This window comes from Gymnoscopelus braueri (genome assembly GCF_963280865.1).
Source record: "Gymnoscopelus braueri genome assembly, chromosome: 1".
Classification (NCBI taxonomy): Eukaryota; Metazoa; Chordata; class Actinopteri; order Myctophiformes; family Myctophidae; genus Gymnoscopelus; species Gymnoscopelus braueri.
In genome coordinates, this window is record NC_137603.1 from 22,565,267 (window position 1) to 22,583,677 (window position 18,411).

General features: G+C 43.3%; 1 protein-coding gene across 1 annotated transcript in view; it reads left to right on the forward strand.

Moving 5' to 3' along the window:
- The first annotated feature begins 1,915 nt into the window (after window positions 1-1,915).
- The window catches only part of LOC308092067 (talin-2), a 186,061-nt gene continuing 169,565 nt past the window's right edge, over window positions 1,916-18,411 (forward strand). Inside the window, exon 1 of the mRNA XM_080437863.1 lies at window positions 1,916-2,031. The gene's annotated coding sequence lies outside the window, so the exon portion shown is untranslated. The remainder of the gene's footprint in view (window positions 2,032-18,411) is intronic.

The window sequence follows — 18,411 nt, forward strand, 5'->3', positions numbered from 1 at the left end:
ATGGTACTCATTGCTATAGAGTGTTTGTTAGGAGTCTCCATGCCTCTCCAGCTCTTTATTAAACAGAAAATTCATTTTCAGGTCAGGATACCAATTAATCAGGATAGAGAACTCACACAGGATATACAGATTAAACAAATGAAATTGGATGTGATGACACAAATAAATTAGCATACAAAATTGTATCTGGAAAATATAAAAATGTATCTGATACTGTAAATGGGTCCCCATTATTGTGTGCAAATAAAATGGAAAACATACAAGAATGTCTATTTTGATAAGTTTCACTGTCCAATAGGAATTCTGGACCAAATCTTGTCTACCCTTACGAGTCCATTTGCACACTCTCAGAGTTACAGACCCATAAGGGTCCATTTTGGACCACCTGGCAGTCCCCGAACCCGACGTTGAGAACCACTGGTCTTAGCAGAGTGGACCCCAGGGGTCCCAAGGAAGGTGCACAGAGATCAGTGACGGTCGCCAAGTGTTCACATCAGAATGTCTGGAATTTTGCAAAGATTGTGTGTGTGTGTTGAGGTGGGGGGGGGGGGGGTCAGCTCACTGTATGGTCTCTAAGCTTCACATTTCTCCCAACTCTGCCCTGACAACAAGGACTAAAAGGATTCATTTTACAGGGACACCCTGCCTTTCCTTTTATATTTAACCTGACCACCCACCCACACCCACACGCTCAACGTCAAAAATAAACATTTAAACAAGCACCAGCTAATATCTCTTATTTGGTTCAAGGTTGACTGCAGACAGTTCCCACTCCTATAATTAAGGGAAAATGGTGAGATATTAGACTCATGAGCTTTAGGTGTCTCCTTCTAAATCCTAAATGACTAGATAACCTAAATGACTAACACCACAGTCTAAATGTCTCAATGGAAGAGTAGGGAGACAACCTCCAACCACTGCACATGTAGTTATATCGTATTTATGTACATATTCAGACTTTAAAACTTTACTGTACCATACAGATTGGTTAAAATAACCTATTCTTTCAAATATGTCCCTTAAAGCTACATAAATGTATAGCTTTAAGCATTCAGAGGAGGAAAGCATGCAGGTCAAGATATTCTCACCACACAGACAGACAGACAGACAGACAGACAGACAGACAGACAGACAGACAGACAGACAGACAGACAGACAGACAGACAGACAGGCAGGCAGGCAGGCACACACACACACACACACACACACACACACACACACACACACACACACACACACACACACACACACACACACACACACACACACACACACACACACACACACACACACACACACACACACACTGTCTGTCTGTCTGTCTGTCTGTCTGTCTGTCTGTCTGTCTGTCTGTCTGTCTGTCTGTCTGTCTGTCTGTCTGCCTGGTCTTTATGCTTGTAGTCCACTGTGGTGAGAATATCTTGACCAGCATGCTCTCCTCCTCTACCAGAATGCTTAAAGCTACAATACGGGACATATTTGAAAGAATAGGTTATTTTAACCAATCTGTATGGATATAGGATTTACATGTATTTCAATTAATTGATATTTTTTCCCCAGTTATTTGTTTATTTACTTATTTAGGCCTACCTATTTACTTATTTGTCTGTTTGTTTGTTTGTTTGTTTAATTTATCTATGTATTTACCTATTTATTTATTTATTCCTCCAGTTGTAGTCCTCGTGAATGCCATTATCCCTAATGGACTACAACTGGCACCGAGTCCATCAATTATGACGCAGTTCCTCTTTTCTCTTCTCGTAGGAGGATTATCCAGATCCACCCCCCTCCCGTCACACACACACACACGCGCGCACACACACACACACGCGCCCTCACACACACACACACAGTCACACACATACACAGCAGCACCTCCTCTGCGCTGTGTGTTTTTAGACCACTTGGAGATTGTCTTTAACCAGGAGGAGGAGGATAATATAACTGGTGGTTGTGAGAAGCTGCATCTTCTAACGGGACTGGAGCGGTGGGATGATCCAGTGATCGGACCGGGGACCCTGTAGGACCGGGGTAAGGAGGATCGCACGTTCTATAATCCCGTTTATTATGATCACTATCAAACACACACCAGCCTTTTTTTTTATTTTATTTCAAGGACCCCCCCCCTTGTAGCCTAACTCTGAGAGCGTACAAATGGAACCAAATCCATTTGGACGCGAATGGACCAATCTGTACACGCTAAGAGTTACAGATCCATTCGTAGCCCCCCTCAAGGAACCCTGAGGGTTAAAATATCGCCACTTGGATCCATGCTGGCTGCAACAAGCATGCATGCGTCCCACCAGACCAGGCTGTGGAATAAACTGTGTGTGTGTGTGTGTGTGTGTGTGTGTGTGTGTGTGTGTGTGTGTGTGTGTGTGTGTGTGTGTGTGTGTGTGTGTGTGTGTGTGTGTGTGTGTGTGTGTGTGTGTGAGAGAGCAGTAGCAGCAGGGGTGTTTTGAATGAACCATTATCACAGTTTTTAAAATAATTTTCAGTCGTTTTTTTGCTCCAGCTGACTGGCCGACTTTAGTTTTTGTAAACGAACAGAAATGTCACAGTACGCGTGCATCACACACACACACACACACACACACACACACACACACACACACACACACACACATACTGTATGCGTGGGGTGCATTTATTAACTTGCCTTTTGAGGGTTTTTTATTTTTATTTGGACTGTGTGTGTGTGTGTGTGTGTGTGTGTGAGAGAGAGAGAGAGGTTTAAGTCATTCTGCAGAGTTAAAGGGTGCAATGACTGTTGAGCATTTGAATGGTCTTAAAGAAACGTAATAAATACACGTTGTGTAGTAGAGGTGTGTACCCTACTGTGAGAAAGGGTCCAAATTGAACCCTACTGTGAGAAAGGGTCCAAATTGAACCCTGTTTTCTCCGCCATGTCAAGCCTCATTTATACCCCGTTGTACGCCCGGTGTCCCTCGCCGAAAAGGAACAGACCTCCAACGCGTTGTTGGGCTTGGACCAAGCCCAACAACGCGTTGGAGGTCTGTTCCTTTTCGGTGAGCGACTCTTAACAACAGTCTTCAACGATTGAGAGCATGTGGTGTCTATTCACACGCACTACAGCTTATTATTATCGCTACCATTCAACGTATATAACACTAATGCAAAGGCTACATGTAACTGTAATAGTATGTCTACATTGTAGCTAATGCGTACATTCAGGGCTGTGCTTTGCTGTAGGCAACAATGTACCTACAATGCACGATACATTGTAGGTAAAAATACTGCTACATTGTAACTAAACTAATGGGTGCATGCTTGATGCCACACCCCTTCCATAGAAACCCTCACACTGGCTTCCATTTGTCTAATTAATTAATAACGGCCAGTGATTTGTTGAGTCTCTGACTGACACACATGAATTATGAATACTCTACCAGTCTATTCATTAATTTTCTCATGTTGAATTTATTTTTATTTTTTTCTAATTCGAATTGACTTCAATAAATCAGAATTGAGTTCTGATATAATTCTTCAATGATACACGCTTTATATTTACAAGCCAAGTTTGTGTCCGGGGAGAATTGATGGCAATATACCCTGCTCATTAATGAATGTGTGAGGATTAATCACAGGCAATTAATTGTGGGAGGATGGTGTCTTGGATTAGGCCAAGCAGACAGGACTGCCAGGGGTTCTCAAATGTCTTCATGTCAAGGACCCCCAGATTAATATGTATTTGGCTGCGGACACCCATCTGAAAATTTGACCCCCCCCCCATACAAGATTTGTGTTGTTCAAATGTTTCAGAGATTGTTTGAAAATAGCAGATCTACAAGCTCACACTGCATCACATCGCAACATGTTGAGCTTGTGATGTATGGGTTAAAGTGGTTAAACTGATTTCTGATGCGATATTAACTCATTTTGTTGGGGATCCCCTGGAACCCCCTCAAGGACCCCTGGGGGTCCCCAGACCCCACTTCGAGAACCACTGATATAAAATGAGATGAGGCAGAGATGAAGTGAGAGATGGATGAAATGTTTGCTGTACAAGTGAGTTTTTTGTTGTTGTTGTGTGGCAGTTTTATGGGTAAAAGTAAATTGTGGAGAAGCCCACCACCACACCACCCACCCCCTGTCCTGGCCTGACTGCCGAGGCCTTGTCACCAAAAGATGCATGACTAATACTATAGGCTGCAGTCTGGGACTGTGCACTGTAAAGTCCTCCTGAGGGTTCATCCAACGTGTGTGTGTGTGAGAGAGACTGAGCACTTTGCTATGGCACCTAAATGATCATTGTTTGTAAAATGTAGTACGATATTGCATAGCCATCCTTTAAGGTCTTTCAAAGTAAACTCAGTCTTTGGGCAGAGTTATTTAAATCCAATCCATTCTGTACATATGAGGTTTGCTTTCTGACAGATCATCATGCTTGCGTTGTTATCTTGCTGATTCACCTGTCTGGTAGTGCTGTTATGTAATCTCCCGTCTCACTTTAACCACTTGAGCCCTAGTCTCTCAAGCCAATTATTCCACAATCTCTGAATGCTACATAGTCTGTAACTACACCACCTGAAAGCCCAGAACGGAATCGGTTGGCCATTGCCCTTCACGAAAATATACATTTTTAATATCTTATAGATATTTTAGAATTTACATTTCTTCTATGCTTTTTTTTTTTGGTAATACAAGATTGTCGCACAAAAGTAGTGAAAATAGCAGATCTATAGATCTGCTACAGTATTTGCACTATTTTAATTAAAAATAAATAATAAAAAAGGAACGGTTTTGGACATACAAGGTTTCGACCCGACACCAATGATATGCTTTGCCTAATTTGATTCACAGTTAGTACAAATGTATGAGAATGCAGAGACGAAACGGAAGTGGGGGAGAGGCGGACATCCGTTTTACTCTCTTTGCATTTTCAGCGCGGTGTCGTTGCACAGAATGTTTTGTCGGAAGAAGCATTTGAAAATTGTGTGAGTCGACAGTCTGTCTCCAGAGACTACTTGAGCCCTATAGCGTCCCTATTCTTGGGGATCATGGATGGGGTGTTCGCTGAAAGTAGTCGATCTATAAGCTCGGCTCACAACGCACGTCACGTTGCGATGTGTTATGAACTCGAAGATCAGCTATTTTCGGCGAAGAGATTTGGTGGGGAAAAAAGAGCGCACCAAGTACAGAGCCAACTTGGGTCCGTTTTACTAAGTATAGAAGGTGGTGAACTGTTGGCATGCAAGCTGTTGCCCACGGCAGCTCTGACAGTTTATTAAACCGTAGCATGACTGAAACGAAACAAAAAAACGAGAGCATTTTCCATCCTATCACCAAACAACAACGGTGACCTTTCTGGAAAAACGTGTTTATCCATCCATTATTATAATGGCCTAGAATTAACCGGTCTCTCTTCTCTCTCTCTCTCTCTCTCTCTCTCGCCTCTCTCCCTCTGTCTCTCTCTGTCTCTCAATCTCTCTCTGTCTCTCAATCTCTCTCTCTCCCTCCGTCTCTCCCTGTCTCACTATCGAAGCCACATGATTTGCAAACGTTGCTGTTTTACTATTTCAATTGTGCCGTTGTCCAATTATCAGTTAGATCAGACCGCATGGAGAGAGCAGCGTTGTGACTTAACAATCAAGCTCTTTCACACAACACTGTCGTTTGATTCTCTGTAGTACTGTACAGTACGTTTGTTCCATGAATCACTCTCCAATAAGATGTTTGGTACATAATGAACTGTGAACACATTTTGCCGTGGTGCTAGAAATGGAGGTCTGCTGCTCAGGAATTATGGTGCACAATTTGGAGAACTATGGGAATTCTGGCAACATGGTTGCTCTTAGCGCTGGGAAATATATCAATATTGTAACGATTTTGTGATATGAGACTAGATTTCGTCTGGGGTTTTGGATATTTTCATATCATAATATGCCATAAGTGTTGTCTTTTCCTGGTTCAATCACTATAGCTATTGAGGTATTTGATAAAAAATATTGTGATTTGATTTCCATATCGCCCAGCCCCAGTAGCACATTCTGTCAATTTGATTGCCATTTGCGTTGGCCTATACTAGTCTGTTCTTTTTCTAGTGACATGATGTTTGATGTTGCATATGGAGCTGCAGGAGTGCTCCCATAGGGGAGGGGCTTTGAGCGGCCATGTGTTTATTGCTCATAAAGACCTTGGAGGTCAACCGCATTCGGTCATGTAGGAGTTAATCACCAGAAGCACTGGGCTAATGTATCGATCTGGACCCTTTGTTCTACATGAAAAAAGCCATGTGCTGTCACCAGTGGCTACAGGGAGAGGAAGTAATGAGCGAACCCCTACTGTCAGCATGGTTGCAGAGAGGCCCTTGTGTTATAAGCAGAGTGGACCATGGGAAGGAAGCCAGCAGCGCTGTGGCTTGTCTTCTAGGGCTGGGTGGTATCACTTCAAATCAATATCACCATTATTTCACAACTTAGGTGAAAATACCTACAAGCTCACAATGCATCACGTTGTGAGCTTCTTCAAGCTCACAATGCATCACGTTGTGAGCTTGTAGATTGGCTATTTTTGCATGCCACGGTATTGTACAACGTATAAGTGGTTATTGGTTAATCAGACTAATTGATTCAGTCGATTGGGGCGGTCATAGCTGAAAGGGTAGAGCAGCCGCCTGGGAAGCAGAAGGTCCCAGATTCAATTCCCCTTCCCAGCAACACTTAACCCCTAACTGCTCCCCCCCTGCACTCAAGTCTGACCACTTGGGCAGCAATCAGTATAATTATTATTATTTTTATTATAATTATTATAATAATAATAATTATTATTTTTATTATTATTAGTATTATTATTATTATCCTACTATATAATAAAGATACATTTGTCAGTCAGTCAGTCATAACCTGTCTGTTCCGCATGGTTCTCCTCAGTGGCTTGGGCAATTGATCTGAACTTGCACACAGGCATTGATCATTAGCATATGCAGTGCACACAACCACGACCCCTGATTTTCACTTCCCAAAATGTAAGCTGTTTATTAGCGTTTCTGTGTAAACAGTAAAGGCGGTTACACACCGGCGAATATGCGAATATACGCAAAATTCGGACTCGTTCCGAATAATTAAAAGACGCTTTTTTTGCTCCGCGAAACTGGTGTGGAAGCTTGCATTGACTTTATAAGGTTTTAAAAATAAACGTATTATTCGCATGAAAAAAATCGCCCCGGTGTGTAAGGACCTTAACGCCGGAGATTCGGAGTACGGGCTATGGGATCTGTCGTCATGGTTACAGCCCTGCAGCCTTTGGGATCGTAGCCGCTGGCCAGACACTGCCACACTAGTTATTATTGATTATAAATAATCTATTACAATTTGTTTCTGGGTCGATTTGTTTACATAAGAAAAAAATAGTATACGCCTATCAAATATTCAATTAACCTACATGAGAAAGATTAAGTCGTTTAGAGGTTCTAAATTTCGATTTCAATATATATCATTTTCGGTAAATTGCCCAGCCCTACTGTGTCATACTCCTGTCCTCCCTCCATCCCTAACCAGCCAGGCAGGGACTGTATCTTCTCTACGGCAGCCAGACAGCCCAGTCTGAAGAGAGAGAGTCACTGCAGTGCTGGTGCTTGTTGCTGCTAATTTTCGACATGTGTGATGATTTGTCTTCTCCCTGGCGTTACTGTTATTCCAGTTGGAAGCATCATGCTGGGATGCAGGTGAACACACAGTGGGGTGTGATGATAGGCAGCATGATATGGGATGCAGGTGAAGACACAGTGGGGTGTGAATGATGATAGCAACGCGATGTGTTTGTGTCCAGAGCACAACTTGGATAAACAGCAAGTTGATAAAAGATCATCTCTGCTGCTGTCTGGCAGGCAGCGAGCCTCCACCACATTGGTTGCAGTTGTTTTGAAATTGTTGTCTGTTACAGCAGCCTGGCAAAGACAAATTCTCGATGTACTTTTACAGTGTCCAATAAGTCGCCTGGAATTCACTCTTTTATTTCTTTCAAGGATTATTTTCATACAACAAAGGCTAAGGTCCACACAGAAAAATAATGCTTCTTAAATGGTTCTTTCAAAGGCTATATGGTTCCATGAAGAACCACCACCTTCTAAGGAACTATTTCATTTAGTGAATTGTTCATTATTACATTTTTATTGTCAAATTTCTTTGAGGAACACCCCCCCCCCCCCCCTCAAAAGCTATCTTTATTAGTTCAAGTTAAATTTTCAAAGGCAAATCGGAACAGTCAGACATTTTATATTTTCCCCCCCTTCTTGTTTTTAATGCTCCTTTCCCCCATACATTATAGATGTATAAACTTGTAATCCTTCCAGTCTTTAACTTTCAATAATAGTCAGTTGTAGTTATTGATAAATCAACTTTGGAATGTTCAGCTTGAAAAGACTGCTCTTTGCATGATCGCAGGCATTAGACACTATTTTACAGATGTTGATTAAATCAACTAAATAAATTAGTTGACAAATTGCTCCTGACTATTATTAGTTTAGTGACGGATCATATTGTTATGTTGAACAGGTGGTGGAATAGCAGCGTGTGGCCTGGACATCAATTCTACTCCAAAGCTTCCACCATTGTGACCCCCTCCTCCTACCCTGCAGTATTTCACTCAGCATTCTGGTTCGATTCCAGCATCCATGTCCAATGTATACCACTGCCTCACACAAGTTTCTATTTTCAGCAGATCCCTAGTGAGAAGCAGCACTTGTCAGAAGTTTTGATAACTTTATAAAACTGGTTTATAGGTCAGGGAGATCACGGTCTACATCACAAATCATCCGTTTCAAATGTGATTTCAGCATTTAGAAAAACACTGACACAGACCTAAATCTCGGATGAAGTGGGGAAAAACCGCATGCATTATGCATAATAATAATGCATGGTCCCGATCCAACTCCACTGAAAGCTACTGGTAGACCCAACTGGATCCACCACAAGCAGATGGCATAATGGAATGTAAACTTCACTTCACTAAACACCACACTGTTAAGACCCTCTTTGGATTTTTGTCCTACATTTGACATATTGTCACTGTTAGGCAGAAACCATGTATCTCTATATTTGCCAGGCCGAAGGCGTGGCCGAGACTATGTTTTGCACCCTGTCCGTCCGTCCGTGTGTGTCCGTCCATCCGTCCGTCCGTCTGCGAGCAGCTAATCTCGGCCACCATTGGCCCAATCGCAGCGAAACTGTCTGCAGTGCACACACTCCCAGAACCTCTGCCCCGAATGTTTCAGATCGGCCTGTTATAGTGCCACCAGGAGGCCGATTTTTGCAAAACATTTTGTTATATTACTCCTACAGATTTTGTCCAAACATCACGCAAATCGGTACACAGTATCCCTATAGTCATGTGATCAAGACGCATCTGTCAAATTATTCATATTTCATCCTCATTGGCTAATGAGTGTTTTGAACAAAATGCCTCAAATCATGAAAGCAGTGTGCGATTGCCGTGACATTTTGCACGCACATTCCCACTAGGCCGAGGAAGAAATGCCACCCTTTTCACATTGTCCTGTTATAGCGCCGCCAGCAGGCCGATCGGCTATTTTCGAATTGCCAAAATATAAAATCGGGTATAAGTGGTTCATGATCAGTAGAGATCATTAGAGTGGGCTGCTTTGCTATTTTGAAAGACTCAAAACATAATGTACTAGGCTGGGTGGTTAATTGGTACAATAGGTGAGGAGTGAGGCAGCGAGAGGGAGACAAGAGACTCAAAACATCAGCTTTTACAGAAAGATCAAAGAGAAACAAATACCTAATTATCGTTTTATACAAAAATCTAATTAATTATGCATAACTGCTTCGCAGAGAAACATTTGTCATAACTGATGTTTTTCATTAACATAGACACCAGTACATTATGGTCTGTTATGCTGTCTCGTTGCTAGGTGATTGAGTGTGTATGGTAATTGACGTGCTGTAGCCTGCGTCTTAATGGTGTTTAGTTAAAACATAAGCTGTTGGAGAGGCAGCGCAGTCCCTGAGTAAGTGTATGGTGGATGAACCACTGGCACAGGAATGTGTTCAACATAGTAGAGTTGTCGGCGCTTTTCTATACTGACCTGGCAACTTAACCCATTAAGACCGGGAACGCATCTGTGTCACTGCTATTAAAAATAGCAGATATACAAGCTCATAGCGCAGCACCAAGTGCCGCGCTACGAGCTAGTAGATTTTTTTTTTATCGTGAAAATGTGTGTAAATCTTTGAACATATATATTTTGTAACTCAAATCTTTGCTTCTGGGGGTCCCTGGAACAAAATATTTTGAGATGGGGGTCCACGGCCAAATACATATAATTTTGGGGGTCCTTGACATGAAAAAGTTTGAGAACCACTGATGTAGCAACATCGTTTTTTTTTTCTCAAAAAACTGAGAAAATTTAGAAGACATTTTGTAGAATCGGCCTCTTAATGGGTTAAAAGATAAAACATAGAACGACGCAAGTATTTCTTTGATAGATGCCACTTATACCGTGAAGATATTTGTTGGTTACGTGTTTATTCATGCTTCGCTATTGGCTTCACCTAGGCCGGCTGGCTGGCCAAAGACTATGTTTTGGGTAGGCTACCCGGCCAGGCAGAGGAGACCTGTGCTCCCCGAGGAGTTTAGATTTGTTTTTGGTTAAGCACAAAATGTTAAGAATGTTATCTAGACTATGATGGCATGTTGTTTGGACCGATGCTAGGTTTGATGTTTACCTGCTATCCTAGTTTCTTTGAACTTTCTTTGCACTCTATTTACATGACCATTCACCCTGTTGTTTGTTGACTAGGGTTCATGATGTCACTTTCTCTGATCTCACACGTGTAAGTCGCTCTGGATAGTAGTAGCGTCTGCTAAATGCCTACATAGTCAATTATGGCTTCCTTTTTTTGCAATACAGCCTGTGCTTGTACATCATCAAGGCTTTTAAAACGCATGTAGAAAAATGGCAACGTGCCACGAAATGTGATTTGAGGACAAGAGAGGCAAATATAGTGGAGCACCGGCAGTGCTCCACTACCGCACTAGTGCGGTGGGGAGGGATTACCTCCGTCTGCAGCTCCGTGCTGTCGGGGCAGAAGCCTAGTATCTCCATATTTTAACTTTTTATGTTTTCGTTTGTAAATGAATGCCCTACTTCATCATACAAGAGTGTCACACAAAAGTAGTGAAAATAGCCGATCTACAAGCCTTTATTTTATTTGTTTAAATAGTAATAAAAAACGGTTTTGGACATACAAGGTTTCCTCCCGATAGTGACAATAATCAACCTGACATATACACACACTGCACGGTTCAAATATAACCAACCTGACATATACACACACTGCATGGTTCAAATATAACCAAACTGACATAACACACTGCACGGTTCAAATATAACCAACCTGACATAACACACTGCACGGTTCAAATATAACCAACCTGACATATACACACACTGCATGGTTCAAATATAACCAACCTGACATATACACACTGCATGGTTCAAATATAACCAACCTGACATATACACACACTGCATGGTTCAAATATAACCAACCTGACATATACACACACTGCATGGTTCAAATATAACCAACCTGACATACACACACTGCATGGTTCAAATATAACCAACCTGACATATACACACACTGCATGGGTTCACTAAATGGACCGAAACAGAAATATCTCTTTAAGTGGCTGTTAATGTACCACTGTTACATAATGGCACTGTCAGTGTGTGTGTGTGTGTGTGTGTGTGTGTGTGTGTGTGCCCACCGCTCTTGGCCTAAACTTACATCTTTTGAAAAAGAGAAAGCAGAAATCCACCCGCGAGGCCATATGTGATGTTGTTGTTGCTGCTGCTGATGCAGTTTGAATAGTGCTATATAAGGGAAAAGCATTCTTTGTTTATTAGTGATGGAAGACTGCATGGGCTGGCAGCCAACTCTCTCTCTCTCACTCTCTCTCTATCTCGCTCAGCAGTGGAAACGGGGGCGTGCGAGGAGATGGATGAAAGACTGTTTCCTCTCTCCACCTGTAAACATGTCTATTGTTTACAGCAGTGGGGTCCTTGAAGGGATTCCAGGGGGTCCAAATGAGTTGATACAGCATCAAAATCAGTTGAACCACTTTAAGCCTATATACATCCGCATTTTCAAATAGCCGATCTATAAGCTCACAGCGCATTGTAGATCTGCTATTTTCAAAACATCTTGAAAAAAAAAAAAAATAATAATAATATTGTATGGGGGCCTCTGGCACAAAATCGTAGTAATTCGGGGGTCCTTGACCTGAAAAAGTTTGAGAACCCCTGCCAAAGTGCGTTCTCCCCTCCCTCCACCTGTAAACGTTTTTATCTCTCTCTGTCAGAGCAGTGTCATTCGTAGCAGCTGGATTACGTTACACGTGGAAAGCTTAACGTTTAATCAAATGGCTGAAAATAGCTTTTTTATTGGTGTGACGTGCTATGGGGCAGTGCAGCTGGCTAAAAAGGATACGCTGGTTTAACATAAGATGCCTCCCAATTATTTTCCCCATGACCAAAGTTGAGCCAAAGTTGCATTTGAAATTCTGAGAGTGTACAAATGTAACCAAATGGGACCCGCAATCCAATTTACACCCATAGTTAAATTAACACTCTGGATTTGACTGTGTGTCTATGAGCAGCATGGATGAGACTCAGGAGAGAGTCCAGTCAGGTCAGGGTCTAGTTTGTTCCCACAGTACAGGGAAGATCTTGTCTGCCTGGGGCAACTTAGAGCTTCAGAGAGATAGCAAAAAACAGAAAGACAGTAAAACAGTATAAACAGTATATTTTATTATTTCTCTATTTTGTAAATGCGTTTGAAATTGTTTTTTATAATTTCTGATTACTTGGAAAACACCTTCTAGTGTTTGATGTCAAGCGTTTGTAAGTCCTTACACTGTATTCTGGGCGATATGAATTCAAATTAAGATTCAGATTATTTCAATTACACCTCAATTACGATTAATTGAGGCAAAAAATATGATTGCAAGCTCACAACGCGTCGCATTGCGAGGCGGCATGAGCTTGTAGATTGGCTATTTTCACTATTTTTGCACAACACCATTTCCGGTTAATTGCCCAGCCCTATTCAACTGTATATCATACAGTGTGTTGTGCTCGTGTGCAGCATATGTCCCTGGAGCCCAGAGGGGACATTACGTGTCACGTATGTCCCCTGTGGCCCGGTGGGGGACATTAACCGCGAATACACTTGTCTCAAACGGTGGCGACGAGCTCACTTTTCATTGGAATAGCTCGCTTGGCCACGGGGCTAAAACTGTCCGAGGACTCTACTTTAAAATCTTAAACGAGACCATCTGGCTGTGGAAAATCCACTACATTAAGCCATTAACAAGGCTTAGAGTTTTATTGGATGGCCGCTCGTTCCTTTGGGTGGCGGCTCGTCTTGGCAGAGGCCGGAATAGTGGGAGTCGGTGCTTGAAACATTTTTATTAGTTAACAATGCTCTGACCAAGTTGCCAGTGTTGTTTTTATGATCGGCTATTTTGCTGTTAGGTTGCGGAGGGGAATGATTGGATCTTTGCACTCTGATGATGATGATAGCCTCTGCTACTGTATTTGTGAGTGTGGTCCTTAATCCCTTCTGCTGCGCTATAAAACCTTTTTTAGCTCAAGACCCAAAAGACACATGTGTTGTCTCCCCAGGACCCAAACGTACAGAAACCCTATGAATGTACGACTGAATGTACAATTTACAATTTACAAATTAGGCATTTAGCAGACGCTCTTAATCCAGAGCGATTTTACAATAAGCATTGTGAATGCATCGTGAATGAACCACTTAAGCCCTATATCAATAATGGTGAAAATAGCAGATCTACAAGCTCATAATGCGTTGCAATGCTTTGTAAGCTATTTTAGCAAAAGAGAAACTTTTTTCTTTTTTAATGAAAATATTTCATTTCGCCACCCACCCAACTCTAAACCCCCCGTCCGCAACCCAAATATGGGTCACAACCTATGCTTCATAAACACGTTCTAAACAGCTTGTATCTATTCTAGTCAGCTTGGTCAGTTTTAGGTCTTTCTCCTGGTCTGCAGTATTTAATTCTGCAACGCTAATGAAAAGCATGGGGCTTTTTATGCTGCAACGCTATGCTTATTCTCTGCGGGCTATACTGCTTGCAAACGGTCGGCTACAAGCTCCTGTCGTCAGTTTGAATTTAATTGTGATAATCCAATATCAGTGTTTTTCTGCTGTGGCTAATTGAAATGAAGTGGCACAACAATCCGCAGAGCTTTAAGTCGCTTGTGTTTTGGTGCTGACATTATCTGTGGGCCGCTTGTTCTGGGACTGGCAGCTGGACAAACGGTGCATTGTCGGCTCCTTCTCTTAAGATGGTCCCGGGCATTCTCTCTCTTTTTTAGACCGGGGGGAAGAATGCCAGCCTTGTCCCGACTAGGGTTACTTATCCCCCCACCCCTCCAGTGCTGAGTGCTCCCTCGGGGCAGTGACTCCAACCTTTACAAGTGACTGATGTCCCTCAGTGCAATTTCCTAGGTCTCAGTTTGTCACTCTTTGCCATTTAACTCAGGTGCTCTCCGTTGCGGCTACAAGGTTAGCCATGTCTTTGATGCAGTTTGGTGGGAAATCTCCCTCTCTCTCTGTGTCTCTGTCTGTCTCTATATCTCTCTTTCTCTCTCTCTCTGTACTTCAGCGATCTCTCGTCTCACCTGAGCTTCGGTTACACACAGGTACAGATGTGAATAAACTACATTATGCCACCTGACTGTTGGTTTGGATTGACAACTTCAATTTGGTGGATTTGCAATAATCGATTTATTCACGTTCCCATCGGCCCTTCCCTGTCATAAAGCTGTGGAGAGCAGGTAAACACAGCTTAGAGCAACCTGCCAGCCATGTGTACGTAGCGCTGCGCTGCCTCACATTCCAGACAGAGCTGTATTTGACCCAACGTCGGCATTTAGAATAGTTTGGTTTACGTTAAGCATGACACACACTTTCACTGTGGAGCCGATTGTTTTATGGGAATAAAAGCAAATCAACTTCTTGAATTTGTCACATCACAGGTGTCAGATATTCCTGATAGGAGTAGAGTAAGATGTATGTATGCATACAGACATGGGGATCTACAAGCTAGGGTTTGGTTATTGTGATGCTTGCTGCGGACCCTCTAGAAACTCCTCAAGGACCCCACTTTGAAAACCACTGCCTGACAGTGAGAGGATGTTTGTCCCTCTCAGTGTGGTGGTGATATTCCTGCTGAAAGATAAGCCACCCTGGAAATCAGTCCTTGTCTGCTGACCTGGCAGGAAACGGTAGCAACCAGGCAGACCCCCCCCCCCCAATACATCCCCAAATCCGCTCCACCAGTGCCTCTATGCTTTCCCTCTCGCTCCCTTTCACTTTCTCGCTAATGCTTAATTTATTAAACTTGGTCGCATGCTGGGGTCGTGGGCTGAAAATAGTCGATCTACAAGCTCACAGCATGCTGCGGGTTTAACCGCTGTGCTGTGTTCGCTCACACTAGAGGCTACAAGTACACAAGTCATGACGCAGGTGGCTTCCGTGGGCCATAAAATAAACAGGTGAAGAGTGGCATCCCAAGGCATTGAGGTGCCTCTTCGCTGCACCCTTGCCATTTAGCATTTAGTCACATACGTCAGGGTATGTCTTTAAAATGTCCTCCTTGGAGGAGGCATCTCACGCAGCGTTCTTAAGATAAAAGGAAGAAGCTGTCTCATTGTGTGGATTGTTTTTGCTCGTTGATGAAATTTGGCACACAGCCAAGCAGTTTTGTTTCAGCAGAATATGCAATTAAGTCTTAAGATGTTGAACACTGAGCACTGCTCCACTGATAAAATCTTCAAAGTGTGTAAAAAAGTGCCAAAATGTCATGTCTACTGAGAACGCAACGCATGCACGCACACACACACGCACACACACGCACGCACGCGCGCGCACACACACACACACACACACACACACAAAGTTTTCCTATTAAAAGTTTGTGGACTGCATCAAGTGGATTTAAAATACCAATATTGGTCATTGATCCCACACCATCGGAAGGTATTTTGCAGGTATCTGAATGCTTCTCTGTTGTTCAAGTCTGTCGAGAGTCAAGACCAGGCTTGTGGTGATATTCGATAATATCGAATTGCAACTTGCAACTTCTTCAACCTGAGCTTGTACTAGAACAGCATTTGCAGCAACAATCTATCCTTATGGGAGAACCAGGAATAGCAGCCTGGGGCTGTGGCAAGGCCAGGGAGGAGTGGGGTGGGGTGGGGTGGGGTCCATTCCCAGAACACACACCCACCCACTCACTCACTCAACAAGTCAACAATGCAAGCCTCCGTCCCCTGGTGACACATCCTGGGGAATACCGAGACAGGGTTATGTTCACCATCCCAAACGTCACAGGGTAGAAAATAATTTCTGACGAGTGATGCAAATGTTGAAATCGTGTCAACAAATAACGGAGACCCTGAGTAATGAGGAGAACATTTGTTCATTGAGATCTGGGGTCTAGATACAGTTACAACCAACTGCAGACGGGGGATTGGTCCACCACGTGCTTCAAGACTGTAGATGAACGAACCTGGAATAATTGCTTTTATCTTTAAGATAAGATAAAATATTTATGTAATCTCGTAATTTGTTAGACAACTAGGTCTTCATGTTGCAGAATTACATTTCATTGGATGGAATTTGGTTCCACACGTAACCTCAGCAATCCCCATTCTGATTCAGTAGACCACTTTAAGTTTTTTACATTGCCTGCTTAAGGTTCTTGTTTAAAATCATCTCTGTAGGGTGAAAACGGACACGGATAGACCAGCTATTAGTTGGTCTACCCGGAGATGTTCCATTCAATTACTACTACAACTATTACTTAGGGATGGGCGATATGACTTCAAATCGATATTAATTTAGGATTACTTCAAACGTTTGCCTCGATTACGATTAATGAGCGATTATCAAAACGCGTCGCTTCGCACTGCGGTTCGAGCTTGTAGATCTGCTACTTTTAATGCTTTTGTGTGACGCTGCAGTGTGATCAAGTAGGGTATTAATTTACGAAAAAACTCAAATGTAAAATATGGAGATAAATAGGTTTCTGCCCGACAGCAACGATATAATTGTCCAGCCCAAGTACTGTACTACTTCTACTACTGGAGCCTTCAGGCTGGTACCCCTGACCTCGGCTGTGCACTTGGGCTAAACTGAGCGCCTCTCCCCCCCCCCCCATGCGGAAGGAAGAGGCGGGTCGGCTGCTAGATGATGGACAGTCTGTCTGTCTGTGCCTGCCCTGCGGCGACCCCCCCCGGGGTCAGTGCGGGATCAAGGTGAAACGAGAGGAACACGACACAGGTGTCACATTAGTGACATCATCATGTCTCACCAGGGGGGTCACCTGTGTGGTCCGCACGGCGCTCAACAAGCCGGCGGCCAAGTCCGGACTCGCACAATGTCGCAATGCAGAGCGGGAGTAACTTAACGAGTCACAGAGGGGACACCTGATTACACTCCATTTCTGTCCTGGTGACTAATGCCCAAATTCCCGCTCGCCTTATGCCGGTGTCCCGTGGCTGACATTAGCCGATCTGCAAGCTCGCAGCGCTTCGCGCTGTGACGCGCTCTGAGCTTGCAGATCGGCTATTTTCGGTCGTGGTACACCCTGTGTACGCCGAAGTATAAATGGGGCTTAAGAGGAATGGAAGCCGGTGGAGGAACAGGCATGGGAGGCCTGCCAGGGACTCACGCCAGAGACACACACCGAGGGCCAGCAATAGAAGCACCGCTCAGCTGCAAGGCTCCAGCAACATTTCAGAGCAGATCTTCTTTCATGCGCGAGGGGAGATGACAAGTTCCCCGTTGGCCTGGGCCGAACCCCCCCCCCCCGCACCCCCCCCTTGCAAAATGACAAGCGCAGGTTTTTCGTGTCAACTCTGCAACCATCCATCCGTCTCCAATGGCCAGCAAACCATTTTAAAGGATGTAATAACTTGTGTAAATGCTAATATTAGTATCATAATTATTCTTTTTGGACTGGTGGTGAATGGTGATCAACAACTAATGAGCGATATCGGTAACGGAAACCAAAACTGTTCATATTGTAGTTTAGAGTAACACAAACGAAAGCTACATACAGTACAGGCTAATTTCAGATATCAACATTGCAAATGCCTAATGGAAAAACTAAATCAACTTCCAGAGGCGATACAGATATTGCATAAACATGTCTGGATAATTAATGTATGCCAACAAGTGTTGCACAATATTTATAGCCTGAACGTTGCAACCGGAAGCCTGGCTAGCAGTTCCTTGAAGCTATTAATGAGAGTCAGCCAAATGCTTTTGGAATTTGAGGCCCTATTTTTGACATGTACACTAAAACACACACGCACGCACA